Source organism: Cantharellus anzutake (assembly GCF_015039405.1).
Source record: "Cantharellus anzutake strain C23 chromosome Unknown EI90scaffold_37, whole genome shotgun sequence".
NCBI classification, from domain to species: domain Eukaryota; kingdom Fungi; phylum Basidiomycota; class Agaricomycetes; order Cantharellales; family Hydnaceae; genus Cantharellus; species Cantharellus anzutake.
This window is the reverse complement of record NW_024066987.1, coordinates 313,327-329,680: the sequence shown is the minus strand read 5'-3', so window position 1 is coordinate 329,680 and position 16,354 is coordinate 313,327. Positions and strand designations below refer to the sequence as shown.

The window sequence follows — 16,354 nt, the reverse complement described above, 5'->3', positions numbered from 1 at the left end:
CAATCCAGAAATCAGGGCCTGAGTTGGCAGGAGTGGATAGAGCACTTGCACTAGCATTACCAGCGAATTCTATCAATTCACCAGTGGCATAGGCAATGGGAATAGGGGGGACAGTTCCAGATAAAAAATCGGATATTCTGGTCCACATGGTGGCCCAAAACCGAAAAACATGCTGGAGTGGCCAGGAAAATACAGCGATTGTCGCCAAAGTGACCATGGTGATCAGAAGATTGGGACTGAGTATGTTGTGAAAGTTTGGGACGAATCCGATGATTGTATGAAGTGGCAGAGCAGTGGTTTTGTCAAAGGTGCCAAATTCGAAGTTATGGCTCTGGGAATCGAGCAATCGACGCGAAAACTGAACGGAGAGTGTTAGGTAAGGTGTAGACTAAGGTCCGTTGGTTTCAAAGTGATTGGTGAAGTATTGGGGGTACAGAAGTGACTTTTAGCGCTGTGGCCCCGAAAAAATCGAAAAAACTGAGTTTGTGGCCCTGAAACTGCAGCAATCGGCGCGAGACTTGAGTACTTGGTAGTACGTTAAGCAATGTACAAGGTGTATTCGTTGTGCAGCGATTGTCGCAAAGGAAAGGGCAGGATCAGAGTTTTTTTGTGTTGTGGCCCAAAATTCGATGTTGTGGCCCCAAAAGTAAGAGAATCGGCGCGAAATCAAGAACACACAGAGGAAGTCAAGCGTAGTATGACGTCGGTGTATTTCGAGGCGATTGTCAAAGAGGAGGAGGCACAGATGCGAGTTTTAGCCACAGACTCAAAGAGTGGGTGCAGAAAACTGAAAAAATCGTCGATTTTGAAGATTTTCAAGCCACTGGGCTCATAACCTATTGTAAACTCTGAAAAGGGTGGCCACACCAGGATTCGAACCCGGGTCCATCCAACATATATTTGGAGGTGATAACCACTACACCATATGGCCACAGCAGTTCTCTAGGAGATTGCATCAACCAATAGGAGGCAGGTCTATTGTACTGCAACACTACTGGGTCATTCCCTTCACACTCTGCCTCTCTTGTGTTACCAGGGGTGCACTTGAGATTATTTCCCAGCTTGTGAAGCAGGTCATGACTTTCAAGTCTGGCCTTTGCCTTAATGGCAACTTTTGTGATTCCAGGGGTTCACTTAAGGTGGAAAATAGCTGGTTAATAATGTGGCTAAGAGAAGTGTTTGGAACAACACAGGCTCCCAAGTGACAAATGTCAGGAGTTTGCTGGGAATGCATGTGCCCTCTCCACCCCTGCTGACCTACCAGATTGTTGGATTGCAGACACAGGTGCCACCTCTCATATGACTCATCGAGAGTGGTTTAAGACTTATAGGCCTTGCAAAGTCCCTGTTCATCTTGCTGACAACAACGTCATATATGCAGCTGGTATTGGATCCATTGTGTTTACTCCCATAATTGATGGAGTCCCTTTACGCCAACTTGAATTCTCTGATGTCCTCCATGTCCCCTTGCTGGCCAACAACCTCCTCTCAGTTCTCACTCTCACCAAGAAGAAGAATTTCGAGGTTAACATCAGGAAAGCCACTATGAGCTTCATGCTGAATTCACAGCTCCTATTCCAGGCATCAATCTCAAATGACAACACTGCCCTATTGGATGGTGCTACTGTTGTTCAAGCAGCTCTGAGGACCACAGCCACCTCACCTGATCTTTGGCATCGTCGTTTTTGCCATATTGGTCAAAATCGACTCAAGCAACTCATCTCTGGGAAATATGTAACGGACCTCAACATTGGAACTTCCCCTCCCTCCTCCCTTCCTGACATCTGTGAACACTGCCTAGCAGGCAAGCAACATCGCTTCCCCTTTCCCCAGTCTGCCTCCAATCATCGTACTAAGCCCTTGGAACTTGTCCACTCAGATGTCCATGGGCCAGTGTCAGTCCCAACACCAGGGGTCATAGGTACTGGGTGAGCTTTGTGGATGATTACACTCGCTATCGTGTAATCTACTTGCTCCAGAACAAGTCAGAGGTGTTTGCTGCCTTCAAGGTGTACAAGGCCTTTGCTGAGAAGCAGACTGGATTCACCATCAAGGCACTTAGGGATGATAAAGGTGGGGAGTACATGAGCAAAGAGATGGATAATTATCTCAAGGAACATGGCATTATGAGGGAACACACCACTACTGCTACACCACAGCAGAATGGAGTGGCAGAACGTACTAATCGGATTCTTGATGAAGGGATCACTTCTATGCTCAATGAGTCATCACTTCCTGGTTCTTTCTGGGGAGATGCTCTAGGTGCCTTCCTTCATGTCCTAAATCGCTCTCCCTCCTCCTCACTTGAGGACATCACTCCCTATGAAGGCTGGTTCAATAGGAAGCCCTCTGTGTCCCATTTTCATGTTTTTGTTGCAGTACGATAGACCTGCCTCCTATTGGTTGATGCAATCTCCTAGAGAACTGCTGTGGCCATATGGTGTAGTGGTTATCACCTCCAAATATATGTTGGATGGACCCTGGTTCGAATCCTGGTGTGGCCACCCTTTTCAGAGTTTACAATAGTTTTTGGGTGCCAGGCCTATGTCCATGTGCAGAAGGACAAAAGGAAAAGTTTCCAATCAAAAACTTGTCGTGGAATCTTTATTGGGTACCCACCAGACTTCAAAGGTTGGAAGGTTTATGATCCATCTACTCAGAAAACAATTATCTCAAGAGATGTGATCTTTGATGAACAATCCATGCCTGGAAATAAATCTGGTAACCCTAACACTGCTTACACTGCTGTCCACTTGACACCAGTGCCAGAGTCAGGGGGAGATAACAAGGCCCACAATCGCTTCACTCCTCTAGCTGATAGTGACACCTTCACTTTATCCTCTGACACTGGACACCCTGTACCTCTCGCCAACCCTGCCCCTTCTCCATCTCCATCTCCTTCTCCACCCCCTGCACCACTTTCTTCTTCTGGGACCTCAAACTTGCGCAGGACTACTCGCTCTAATGCTGGAAAACCACCAGGTGAGTGGTGGAAGGTGCAACCAACTCCAACCGACTCCTTCCCCACCTGTGAGCAAGTGGGAAGCCAGAGAACCAACTCCTGGTGTCAACTCTGACTCTGAGGCTGATGCTGATGAACCAGAGGAGGACTCAGAAGATGAACTCGCTATGGCTGCTCTCTTTGCAAAGTCCAAGGTTAAGGGTTTGTCACAGGAAGAAATGGTTGAGTACTCGCTGGCCACTTCAATTGCTGAACCCAGATCTATGAAGGAGGCACAGAAACGAGATGATCGGCCACTGTGGAAGGAGGCTGCATTGAAGGAATACACTCAAATGTTAGCACACAGCACTTGGGATCTGGTTCCTCTTCCTAGGGGTCGAAAATCTGTTGGTTCAAAGTGGGTCTTCAAAATTAAGCACAATGCAGATGGCTCTATCGAGAGATACAAGGCCAGAATCGTAGCACAGGGCTTTTCACAGAAACCCCATCTTGACTACACAGAGACCTTTGCCCCTGTTGCAAAATTCGCCTCTCTCAGAACCATTCTTGCCATAGCTGCAATTGAGGACTTGGAGGTTCATCATATGGATGTCTCCTCAGCCTTTCTCAATGGGGATTTGGATGAAGATATATACATGGTTCAGCCTGAGGGATTTGTGGAACCTGGGAAGGAGCATATGGTTTGTCATCTCAGGAAGTCTCTTTATGGCCTTAAACAGAGCCCTCGCCAATGGTACCAAAAGCTCCATGAGACATTCCTGGATCTGGGCTTCAAGAGGTGCCCCAGTGACAACTCTATCTGGGTTTGGGCCAAAGACCATGTCAAGGTGATAATTCCAGTTTATGTGGATGATCTCACTCTAGCCTGTAACGATTTGGCTGCTTTGACTGCCCTCAAAGATCAGCTCAAGGCTAAGTTTGAAATGCGAGATCTGGGGGAGTTAAACTACATCCTAGGCCTAGAAGTTCATCGAAATCGCCCAAAACGAACAATCTGGCTCTCTCAGCACAAACACACCCTTGACATCCTGCAACGCTTCCACCATGAGCATTGCAGACCAGTTGTTACTCCCCTTGATCCTGACATCACCCTTTCCAAAATCAAGGATATGCCACAAGAAGAAAAAGACTTTATGCAGAGTGTCCCATACTTGAGTGCAGTTGGCAGCCTCATGTAACTAGCAATTGGGACCAGGCCTGACATAGCCTATGCTGTTAGCCTTTTAAGTCGTTTCAACTCCTGCCCAGGAAAGGTCCACTGGAATGCAGTTCAAAGAGTCTTCAGGTATCTCAAGGGGACTTCAGATTTTCGCCTTGAGTTGGGGGCATCACCTTCTGGGGGAGTTACACTCTCAGTTTTCTCTGACTCAGACTATGCTGGGGATGCCACAAAAGCACTGTCCACTACAGGATATGTGTCTTTCATTGGCTCCTCTTGTGTCAGTTGGTCTAGTAGGAGACAAGATGTCATTGCCAAGTCTACCACTGAAGCAGAACTTTATGCTGCAAATGCAGGAGCCTCAGATGGTACTTGGGCAACACACTTGCTTGAAGAACTTGGATACCCCCAAGGCACATCATTCCCTCTATACATGGACAACCAATCCTCTATCAAAGTTGCCAAAAACCCAGAGCATCATGGGAGAATGAAGCACATTCAGACAAAGTACTATTGGATTAGAGACCAGGTTGACTTGGGGAAATTGGAGATTAAATGGGTGGCATCTAGGGACAATTGTGCAGACATTTTTACAAAGGCTCTCTCTAGAGACCTTCATCAACACCAATGCTCCTTATTGGGGCTCAAAATATTGTATCTCAGCAGGATACCTCAGTCTGAGTAGCACTTTAGTGTTATTACAGTAGTAAGAACAGTAAAGAGCGACTTGGCAGTCACATGACACTATATGGAGCACAGATTGAATAGAAAATGAAGAGAAATAACTACAACACAAAAAGCTGGAGCTGGATTGAGGGGGAGTGTTGTAGTTAGTTCTCTTCATTTTCTATTCAATCTGTGCTCCATATAGTGTCATGTGACTGCCAAGTCGCTCTTTACTGTTCTTACTACTGTAATAACACTAAACTGCTACTCAGGCAAGTCTCCTCTTGTATATACTGTTCTTACTACTGTAATAACACTAAACTGCTACTCAGACTGAGGTATCCTGCTGAGATACAATATTTTCATCAGTCTCAAGGTGAACGCGTCTGTGGCTTCGACTTCTGATGCATGCGTGGGTTCCGTCCCCATCCTGGGGTGTTGGCCTGTGTCGAGCTCAAAGGGGGTGTGGCGGGTGGAGGCATGGATGCGGTTATTATGGGAGAACTCCGCTAGCGGGAGCCAGTCTGCCCAGTCATCCTGGCGGTGGTTAACAAACACTCGGAGGTAGGCTTCTATCTCCTGGTTCACTCGCTCCATCTGTCCATCCATCTGCAGGTGGTAAGGCACCGAAGGGGTCAGCTTGACCGCTAGTAGGGCCGCTAGCTCTTTGGAGAACTGAGAGACAAAGGCGCTCCCTCTGTTGCTGAGAATCTCCTCGGGGAGCCCATGATGCTTCCAGACATGTTCGAGGAAGAGTCGGGCGATCCCAGCCGAGTCTACTGCTGTGACTGTAGGGATTGCGTGGATGCGCTTAGAGAGGCGGTCCACCACCACTAGGATGGCATTGTAGCCCTTTGACTCAGGGAGCTCTCTGATCATATCCAGAGATTCCCTGCCAGCGGCAGGTGGGGATCTTGTTTGGCATGAGCTTCCCCACCTTCTGCAAGGGGAATGACTTGACTCGATTGCAGGCGTTGCACCCTGCCACGTAGTGGCCTACATACTCCGCCATCTGGGGCCACCAGTAATCACGGGAGACGAGCTCCAGGGTTTTCCATCGCCCCGGGTGTCCCGTCGCCCGCGCGTCATGGTGTAGCCGCACCAGGTCGTGGCAGAGTTGCAGGTCCTTTGGGACATATTGTTGTAGTCTATCTATCTCTTGTTTCCTTTGTTTCTCTTTTATTCTTCTCTTTATATAGTCACATGACTGCAGAGTCGAACTTTAACTGTTACTACTTGTGTATTAACACTACAGTTCGACTCAGGCAAGTCTCACTTGTATTTAACTGTTACTACTTGTGTATTAACACTACAGTTCGACTCAGGAGTGCCTATAAGCTGAGCTGCTATACATATACCTTTCCTCAGTAGAGGACCAACTCTCCATCTCTGCTCCATTCATCCATCCTGAGGGTTCCATCTCCCAGCTCCTTCAGCGCTTTCACTGTTGTAGTCTATCTACCTCTTGTTTCCTTTGTTTCTCTTTTATTCTTCTCTCTATATAGTCACATGACTTCAGAGTCGAACTTTAACTGTTACTACTTGTGTATTAACACTACAGTCCGACTCAGGAGTGCCTATAAGCTGAGCTGCTATATTCACTACCTTCTCGTCATGGTCTTTCACCACATGTATTCTTTCCAGGATGGCCACCTCTTCTCCCTCCATTGTGATGGCCTCGGTCGCGCATGCTTCAAACCATTCTGGTTGTAGGAGGGTCAGGCTGTCGTTGTCATCCTTTCCCTTCAGGTGGTCGGCGCGGTGGGAGAGGGCATCCGGTTTCCCCATGAGTTTGTAGTAACTCAGTTGAGCAGCCCTGGGGCAGTCTGGAGTAGACTTTAGCCTAGATACAATAAGTAGAAAGGATAAAGTCGACTCCAAAGTCACATGACTATCTATAGAGTGAAGATTGAAAGAAAGAGACAACTCAAACTACAACAGTTTACGTAGTATGAGGTCACCAATGCAATGGACTAAAGCCGAGGTGGAGTCAAAGTCCGAGGTAGGAACTATGACGAAGTCTTGGAGCAAAGGTACGAGCAGTGTCCGAGTAGGGGGTATGGGACAGCAGTGAGAGGTTGTAACTTGGCGGAGGGTCAGCGGAAGAGGGTCAGAGGGAAGAGAGAGGAGAGAGGAGAGGAAAGGTGTCAGGTCCGAAGGTGAGTGTCGGAGCGGATGGAGATAGGGTAGGAGAGTGACGGAAGGGTGGAGGTGTCATGAGGAGGAGTAGGAGGAGGAGTGAGAGGAGCGATGTTTGGTCCGAGATGAGTATTGGAGTGAACGGAGATAGGGTAGGAGAAGGACAGGAGGGTGGAGGTGGCATGAGGGGTGAGGGGAGGTGTGGTGTCAGGACTGAAGGTGAATATCGGAATGGACAGCGGTAGGGTAGGACTCCGGAGGTGGTGAAGATGGAGGTCTGGGAGTCAGTTCGGGATCGAGTATGTACGGATATGACAGTATTGAAAATTATTGACCCTTCAAGTTTTGCCATGGCCAGTGTGGGCAGAAATGAATGGCAGTAACTGCCAAAATTGAAAAAAAGAAATCTGTTCCTGTTCCCTTTTCCCTCCAAAGCTCAGCAGAACCAAGTACTGTGTATGCCTCCAACAAAAAAACGAAATAATTTGGGACTATACTCCCAGATTCTTTTTTTTCCAATCCATATCTCACATATTCTTGTTTTCTGATTATTTACAGGTTTGAAAATTGCTTGCGATATGTTTGCTGTGCACAGCCACACCAGAAATTTCTGGGAGAGTGATTACTTATGTACAATGCCTACCTTAAATACATGTGATTAATGCAGCTTGGGACCACATGGTAAAAGTGAAGGTATTGTGTCAGGTACAAACCCAACATGATAAATAAGGAATGAATAGGGAGGGCCACGAGTATGTGGCCTATCTCCCTTACACTATGGCTCACAGCCTACACTGTAACAGCCCATCCTAGGGCACAGTACTACTGTGGGTAAGAAAGTGAGAAGAAGGTTAGCTTCTCACTTTCCCACAGTGGCCACAATTATTGTATCTCAGCTGGTGGCACGCCCTGAGTTGGTCTTTAGTGTTTATACAATAATAGTAGAAACAGTAAAGAACCACTCAGTAGTCACATGACTATCTATAAAGTGAAGATTGAAAGAAATAACCCACAACACAGAACACAACACTCCCCCTCAATCTAGCTCCACCTTCTAAGTCCCAGTAACTCACATTGCTCCTGGTGAAGATCTCTAGGGAGTGCCTTGGTTAGAATGTCAGCACAATTACTCCTAGATGCTACCCATTCAATCCTTAAGTTTCCCAAGTCCACCTGGTCCCTAATTATCAGGGCATGCCCCACCTGACCCCCGCTCCGCACCGCTTCTCCCTCCTCCCTCTTCCTTTCTCCTTTCTTTCTTTCTTTCTTTCTTTCTCTCTCTCTTACCTGGACCACCTTTCCCACTGTTCAATGTACCACCGGCATGCATGCCCATTTCCCCTCCTGTATCTTACCATCCCTACATCGCTGCTACCACTGCCACACTTGCCCCGCACCCACAGCGGGCCCTCTCAGGATCTCCTGCGGAGGCACCCAGAGAGCCATGGCTGTGTGCAAGGGTGACATGGCATGCCCCACGTGACCAATCCCGCATATATAATAACAGCTGGAGTGGGAACTGAAGAAGTAGCCTTCTTCTCACATTCCCACTTCAGACTAAGTGGTTGGGGATGCTCACCCCGCAATGGGATCACCACTATGCACAGCTGCTATTCGTCCCACCGAGTCCCACACACCGGGACCTTGCCACTTTCGGAGCTGTCCCTGACACTAATCCAGTAGTACTTGGTGTCTAGGTGCTTCATCCTCCCATGATGTTCTGGATTTCTGCAGACCTTGATGGTAGACTGATTGTCCATCTTTAGGGGGAAGCAGGCTTGAGGATAACCAAGTTCTTGAAGCAAGTGTGACATCCAAGTCCCATCTGAAGCCCCAGCATTTGCTGCAATCAGTTCTGCCTCTGTAGTGGACTTGGCCACAACATCCTGGCATCTGCTAGACCAGTTGACACAGGATGACCCAATAAATGAGGCATAGCCAGAAGTGGAGCGAGCCTTCTCTGTGTCACCAGCATAGTCAGAGTCAGAGTAAACAGAGGCAGTAACCCCCCCAGAAACAGAAGGTCCAAATTCCAAACAAAGTCCAATGTCCCTGTTGTCATGGCAGCCTGACGCCACACAAGGACAAAGGGGAGGCGGAGCCACAGGCAAAGCATTGCTGAGTGGAAAACCCTTAGTCACACAAAGCATCAGAGAGGCGCTAGTTTCATGATTGTTGTCTGCTTTGTTACATAGTTAGATAGGCCATAAAAGGGCAAGGATTACCTGAGTGCGATGCTCAACCATGCTTGACATCGCACTCTAGGTAAGTCCTCAGCCTTACAGATTGTACATAGTTTACACCATGCTTGACATCGTGGTCTAGACATCGCATCTTCACACTCCCATTCATCTGAGTTCCTCCCATGCTGATCAACAGTCCCCACCAAGTACCTAAACACCCTCTGAACTGCATGCCAGTGAATCTTGGCTGGACAAGAGTTGAAGCGACTCAGAAGTCCCACAGCATATGCAATGTCAGGTCTGGTACCAATGGCCAAATCCAATTGCACTCAAATATGGCACACCAGTCATAAACTCCTTTTCCTCCTGAGACATGTCCTCAACTTTTGAAAGTGTGATTGAGGGGTCAAGGGGAGTGACAACAGGTCTGGAATGCTGGTGATTGAAGCGTTGTATGATGTCCAATGTATGTTTACGTTGGGAGAGCCAGATATTTCATTGTGGGCGATTACGATGTACTTCAAGTCCCAAGATGTAACTGAGCTCCCCCAGATCCCGCATTTCAAATTTGGACTTGAGCTCAGCTTTGAGTGAAGTCAGAGCTGCCAAATTGTTGCAGGCCAGAGTGAGGTCATCAACATAGACTGGAATGATCACTTTGACCTTGTCCTTTGCCCAGACCCAAATTGAATTATCACTGGGACATCTCTTGAAGCCTAGAGCAGTGAATGTCTCATGTAGTTTTTGATACCACTGGCTCGGGCTTTGTTTCAGGCCATAGAGAGACTTCTTCAAGTGGCAGACCAGATTCTCGTTCCCAGGTTCCACAAACCCTTCAGGTTGGCCCATATAGATATCTTCCTGGAGGTCACCATTAATGTAAGGGATTAACCTTACTTCACTATAATTCCAATTATAGTGATATCATTATGTTGCATCGCTATAATTCCCATTATAGTGATGCTATTATTTCTTTATTTATTTGTGCTGAGATATGTAAATTACATATATATACCTTGGAGTAGTTGTAAAGGCCCGGTAGCCTTTTGCCTCTACTCCATTGAATATACAGCCCATCAAAGCTTATGTTTAGACAGACCTACTGAGGCCTGAGGCGAACGGGGGAACGGAACGTTACCATCCCCAAAATAGTAAGCAACCCTTCAATTAAGGAAAGCAGAGGACACATCCATATGGTGAATTTCAAGGTCTTCAATGGCAGAGATGGCAACGGTGGCACAAAGGGAGGCAAATTTGGTAACTGGAGCAAAGGTCTCAGTGTAATCCAAGTGTGGTTTCTGGGAGAATCCTTGTGCAACAATCCTAGCCTTGTACCTTTCAATGGATCCATCAGGGTTCTGCTTGATTTTGAATACCCACTTTGATCCAACTGGTTTTCTCCCCTTTGGGAGTGGCACCAAGTCCCAAGTGTTGTGAGAGAGCATTTGAGTGTATTCCTTTAGTGCTGCCTGATGCCAGAGAGCCCGATCATCACGTGTTTTTGCCTCTTTCATTGACTTGGGTTCAACTGTTGAAGTGGCAAGGGCAAACTCAATCATCTCTTCAAGGGACAAGGCCTTGGGCGGAAGGTGATTTGGCCAGAAGTGAAGCAACAGGGGCCATAGCAAGTCTGTCCTCTGATGAATCTTCCTCATTGGGCTCCTCAGCACCAGGCTCAGAGGATTCAACATCAGGGGTGGACTCTCTACATCAGCAAAAAATTGTTATGCTCCTGAGTGCTCTGGAGTATGGAGAGCACTGGGAGAATCAGGAGGAGATTGGCCAGTCCAGGAACAGCTCATTTCCTCCAGAGTTGGCCAGGTACTCCAGGGCACTCCCAGGAGGGCATGGAGCATTGCTTTGTGCACAAACATATCCAGTAAATACAATTTAAATGCTTCAAAGTGTATAGGGGTGAGAAGCTTCTGGGAGCTCCTGGAGCATTTGAAAATGAAAAGGAAAAAAGAGGGAAGACTCCCATGAATACCTCCTACCACAAGACTAACACAACAAGACACTGCTTAACATTTAGATCAAACACTATACTATATATCAAGGACACTGTTAGAACTGGGCAAGGGTGGACGATTCCAGAGGGGAACCAGAGACTTAGCAAGGAGGGACCTTGGCCTCAGTGACTCATGCAGAGCGCTGTGCCATTGCTGTTTGTCCATTTGGTCCTTAATTTCAGAGGTGATGAGCAGGAAGTCTCTAGGGGGCATTTCAGGTCAATTTTAGACTAAGGGCCTAAAACAAGTATGTACAAGTGCCTGTATATAATGGAGAGAGGCGAAAGCATGAGGAAACAAAGGGGGTCCAAATTGGAACAAAGGTGTCCAAATGGGGACAAAGGGATGATAGAAGCGGAGCAGCACCGAAGGTCATAGGTTAGACCCTGTGGTACATTTGAAAGGAGATAGGGAGGGCAAAGCCCAGAGGGGCAGGAGGATGAGGTGAAGTGGGGATGATGACTAACTGGCTAGAATGGGGAGAAGTAGCAGTCCAAATAAGGATGAGGGGAAAACGCGAAAGATACATTACAAGCAGCGAAAGTGCTGAGTATGATCCGTGGAGCTTGGAGGTTGCAGAGCTTACAGAGGTTGCGGAGGCAGGGTTGAAAGTCCAAGGAATGTTGGCAATGGTGTTTACATAGTATGAGGTCACCAATGCAATGGACTTAGGCCAAGGTGGAGTCTTGGAGCAAAGGTATGGGTGGTGTCTGAGTACAAGGTACAGGATGGCGGCGGAAGGTCATAACTTGGCAGAGGTTTGGTGGAAGAGGGTCGGAGGGAGGAGAGTGATGAGAAGAGTGGGGAGAGGAGTGGAGGAGGAATGGTGTCAGGTCCGAAGGTGAGCATCAGAGTGGTGAAGGAGCGGAGCTGGATCACCTTATGTAACCAGTTTCCTACGTCCAATAACGATATTAGAGTTTGTGCTGATTTGTGTACTGACCATGTTTTGGTTGCCAAATATATAATTGTTCACTGTCTAAACAACAATAAACACCCCCCAACGATCTCACCTGACGTATAGATTGTCTATGGATAAAATTCTATATTGACTTTACTATGATTTCTAGTCAATATATGAATTATAAGGTGTTTTGCCGTTTGAGCGATATCTCCGTCAGTTTTGAAGCTTTTAGAATGAAACAAAACCGTGGATAAAGTTTAGAAACAGTCCTTTCAGATGGTAAAAAGATTACAGTCAAAAGTTCACTGGTTCCCGAGATATTTACATTTCTTTCCCAATGTTCCTTCTTATTCTGCTGTCAGAGATGGGATTTATTGTCAGAGACTGGATTATTGTCGGAGTCGGAGGTGATGCAGAGGTCTGTTGGAGCGCGTGCGCGGATATGCGGGCGGAAATATGCGGCACGTCCGGAAGCGCTGTTCAAGGTTAGCAGAGTGGGATCGCGGCCTCAGCGACTCAGGTGGAGCGCTGTGCCCTGAGCTTGACATTTGGGGGAGATCCTGTATTTACAGACTGACACTTACAGCAGACTTCAAACAAGACTTGCAGGTGGAGCGGACCTGTAGGGGGAGCGCGGACTCCGCGAGCACGGACTCAGAGGGGGGGAAGCCCCCTTTGCAGAAGGAGAGACTCAGACCAGACAGGGGGGGTACTCTAGTTGATTTCAGACTAAGGTCCCCGAAAGTATTTACAGGATATAAATAGGCAGGAGGGAAACACAGAAGGATCAGTCAGTCCGGCGTGGTCTGGCGCGGAAATAAGCGGGGATTGTCAAACTGAATGAAGGACAAGAGCCCGGGAAATGGGAGGTAATGAACTAAACAAAAGCGGATCAAGTGCCAATATTGACAGGTAATAAGTGCATCAGCACATGGATCAAGTGCCAATATTGGCAAGTTAAGCGAATGAATGGATGAACAATATAGGCACTCGGCAAGGAATGAATGGTATGCTGCCAAGTGACAAGATGGCCAGAGAAAAGCGGAGGTCAGCGCATGGTGCCGATACAAGTCCGCAAATAAGCAGGGTCGGTGCGGTGCTGACACAAGTCTGCGAACAGAGGTTGATCTGTCAGCACTGTCACACAAGGACAGCATGAAGGCCAACAGAGGTACAGAGGGGAGTGGGAGTGTTGACCTGACCAGAGGTGTCAAGGGCAACCAGAAGTGGCCAGAGGGTGCAGAGATGGGCAGAGGGCATGGAGTGGGGAGAGGGTGCGGAATGCACGGAAGCGGGGCATGGCTGTGACCACATAGCAGGAAGCAATGAGTGTGGTTCAGATGGAGACAAGGCAGGCATAGGAACTGGAGGTAAGGTTGGAATTGTAGTAACTCAGGTGAGCAGCCCTGGGGCAGTCTGGAGTAGACTTTAGCCTTGATACAATAAGTAGAAAGGATAAATACAGGAAGACTTGCCTGGAGTAGACTTTAGCCTTGATACAATAAGTAGAAAGGATAAAGTCGACTCCAAAGTCACATGACTATATATAGAGTGAAGATTGAAATGAAAAGAGACAACTCAAACTACAACAGGAATACCAGCAGGGTCTAGGTTCTGATTATTGGCCAAGTCTCATGCAATAAGGCAGGGGGCCAGACAGTGGGTTGGGGGCTGGTTAGGATGGGTTTTGGGTCGACGGATTTGCCTATCGGCATTGGTTCGCCGCTGATGGAGCCCCGGGATTTGTCAGTTGTGACATCTGCCATCTATGTGCTATTTTCTTGTTGTAGGGATATATTCTTTGAATATTACACCTATGCCAGGTTCTAGGCATGCTTGTAGTAGATTAAATCTCATGCTACATGGGTGTGGATAATTTATAATGATCTTCTAATGTCTGTCCAGTCTCATAAAGATCATGAGATTGTTAGGGACGCATCCGGGGTCGAGGTGGTCCAGGCGTAGCGTCCGGTGCTGAGGACCTCGCAGGGGGTAGATCGGGCATGCGTACTGGCAGGCCCGATGTGGGACAGCGATCCCTGGCCACTTAGACTGAAGTGGGAATGTTGAGAAGAAGGTTACTTCTTCGGTTCCCACCCCAGGTGATGATGATGATGATGATAAATCTATCTTAATACCCCGCGGCCTCGTGATGACGTGGCAGTGCGGCTATCCCGTCCTAACACCGGAGCGTACATGGGGGGAATATCTATACATGGTGGTATTCTGGGTGGTGTATTCGGGTGTCAATGATCCTCGGGTTCTGTGATGTCCATAGGTATTGTCGTGGTGATAAAAAAAATAAAAATAAGAAATGGAAAAAATGAAGAGGTTCCGTCTGTCCCCTGCAAGTCCTGTTCTGCTTCGTCTATCCTGTGAGTCGGTCGGGCGATGGCGGTCCTCGCGGTGTGTTTGTTGTCGTCGGTTTGTCGCCTGTCTTGGACTTTTTGATGAAATTGGCAAGCCTTTCTATGCCTTTCATCTTGCCCATGAGGATGTGGAATTTCGTCTGGTTTCCGCGACCTAGTAGGTATCTGTGTCTACTTGTCCGGGGGCACTCCGTCAGAATGTGGGCCCTCGTTTGTGTTGATTTGCCGCATTGACATGCTCTATTCTCCGTTGTGATTCCGAATCGGTGGTAGTACTCGCCGATGTGAGCATGTCCTGTTCGGAACTGGATTACGCGGCTGAAGGTTTTTCTGTCGAGTTTTCTGAACCGTTTGGTGGGTCTGAGCTTCGGTGCGAGTTGGTTCGCTGCGTAGAAGCCCCACCCCAGGTGTGTTTATATACATGCAGCTTGGGTCACATGAGGTCCGCCACGTCACCCCGCATACAGCCGCGGTCATCTGGGTGTCCCCGTGGGGGATCCCGAGGGCATATGCTGCACGCACGTGCACTAGGTTGCGCCCTAGAGCCGTCCGGGGTTGTCCGGGGCTAGGCATGTCGTGTGCGCGTCGCGGGCAGGTCAATAATACATAGATATAAGGGAAAGGTCGTCCATGTGAAATAGAAATAGAAATAGAAATAGAAATAGAAGTGGGAGAGGGATAGAGGGGGAAGGGATATGAAGGAAGGGTGCAGGGTGGGAGAAGGGGTACCGGGTGAGGTGGGTCTGGGTGGAGGCGGGTCAGGTGGGTGTGCCCTGACAGAGATCTGTTAAACATCTGAACTTGTCTCCTGATTGTTGACTATTCTGATAGATCATTGTTTTATTCTTTGAATATTATTTCTCCTACAGTGGATGGAGGTAGGGTAGGAGAGGGACAGTGTAGGTGGGATAATCGCCCATGCACAGACTCGGCTCGGATACCCGTTTTCACGACTATAAAACCACTTCCATTCATGTGACAACTCGGTACGGAATTTGGTACCTAAAAATAGTCCTAATTCGTACGATTCTGACGATACCAAGAACACCCCAATCAGTCGAGATTTGACGGAGTTCTGCATTGGACAGGTTAGGCACGGAAGGTCACGAGTATGTGCAGGCGTGGGAACCTCAAGCGGCAATCCAGAATTCCAGCCTCACTCGTTCCCACGGCGTCTAATAAATTGGTAAAAATGCTTATCGGCTGCGTAATAGTTTTATTCAGCTACATTTCCAATTTCGGATCCTAATTCCGTAAATCCATTGAGATATCGCTTATTTTCTTATACTTTCATATTTTTGCATCATTTCAGTTATTGATCAATATTCTTTTATTGATACTGTTACCCTTTTTTATTATTTCGCCTAATAAGGTACCCAGGTGCCATATGGTACCAATATTCCCATCAATTATTCTAAAAATAATTATTTCTTATAATCCTGTACATACCGGATTTGTGAAAAGAAGTTCTCCCCTCCCCCAATTTTCTCTAAGGTGCTAGGATGCGCTAGAGTGGGTGTGAGTGTGTGGAATTCCAACAGTAGGAATAAGGGCAGTGATCTAGCTCACAACGAGTGAGTAGTGGACACTGAGCCCGGACCTTGCAGAAATCCTGGAGAACTCACCACGGAGTTAAGGATCAAGAGCATAGCGAAGTCTAGTCAAGAAGTAGGAGTTTTAGGAGAGTTTGGCCCCACGAGCTTAGTCGGCATAGAGAGCCACTAGCCCTCTTTCAACGGAAGGGTGGAGGTGATGTGCGGAGTGAGGAGGAGTAAGAGGAAGAGGGTGGCAAGAGGAGTGATGTTCAGTCCAAAGGTGAATATCAGAGTGGACGGGGATAGGGTAGGACTCCAGAGGTGGTGAAGCGGAGGGTCTGGGAGTCAGACTGGGATCGGGTTTGTATGGATATGACAGACACTGAGACTCACCAATACACAATCAAAATTTATGGCCTGATAGATGA

General features: G+C 47.7%; 2 non-coding genes across 2 annotated transcripts; one reads left to right on the top strand and one right to left on the bottom strand.

Annotated features, from left to right (window-relative positions):
* Nucleotides 1-858: 858 nt before the first annotated feature.
* On the bottom strand, nucleotides 859-931 carry EI90DRAFT_t155. Its single transcript has one exon. It is a non-coding gene; the product is annotated as a tRNA-OTHER (tRNA).
* Nucleotides 932-2,431: 1,500 nt separating this feature from the next.
* EI90DRAFT_t157 lies at nucleotides 2,432-2,504 on the top strand. The gene has a single exon. It is a non-coding gene; the product is annotated as a tRNA-OTHER (tRNA).
* Nucleotides 2,505-16,354: the final 13,850 nt, after the last annotated feature.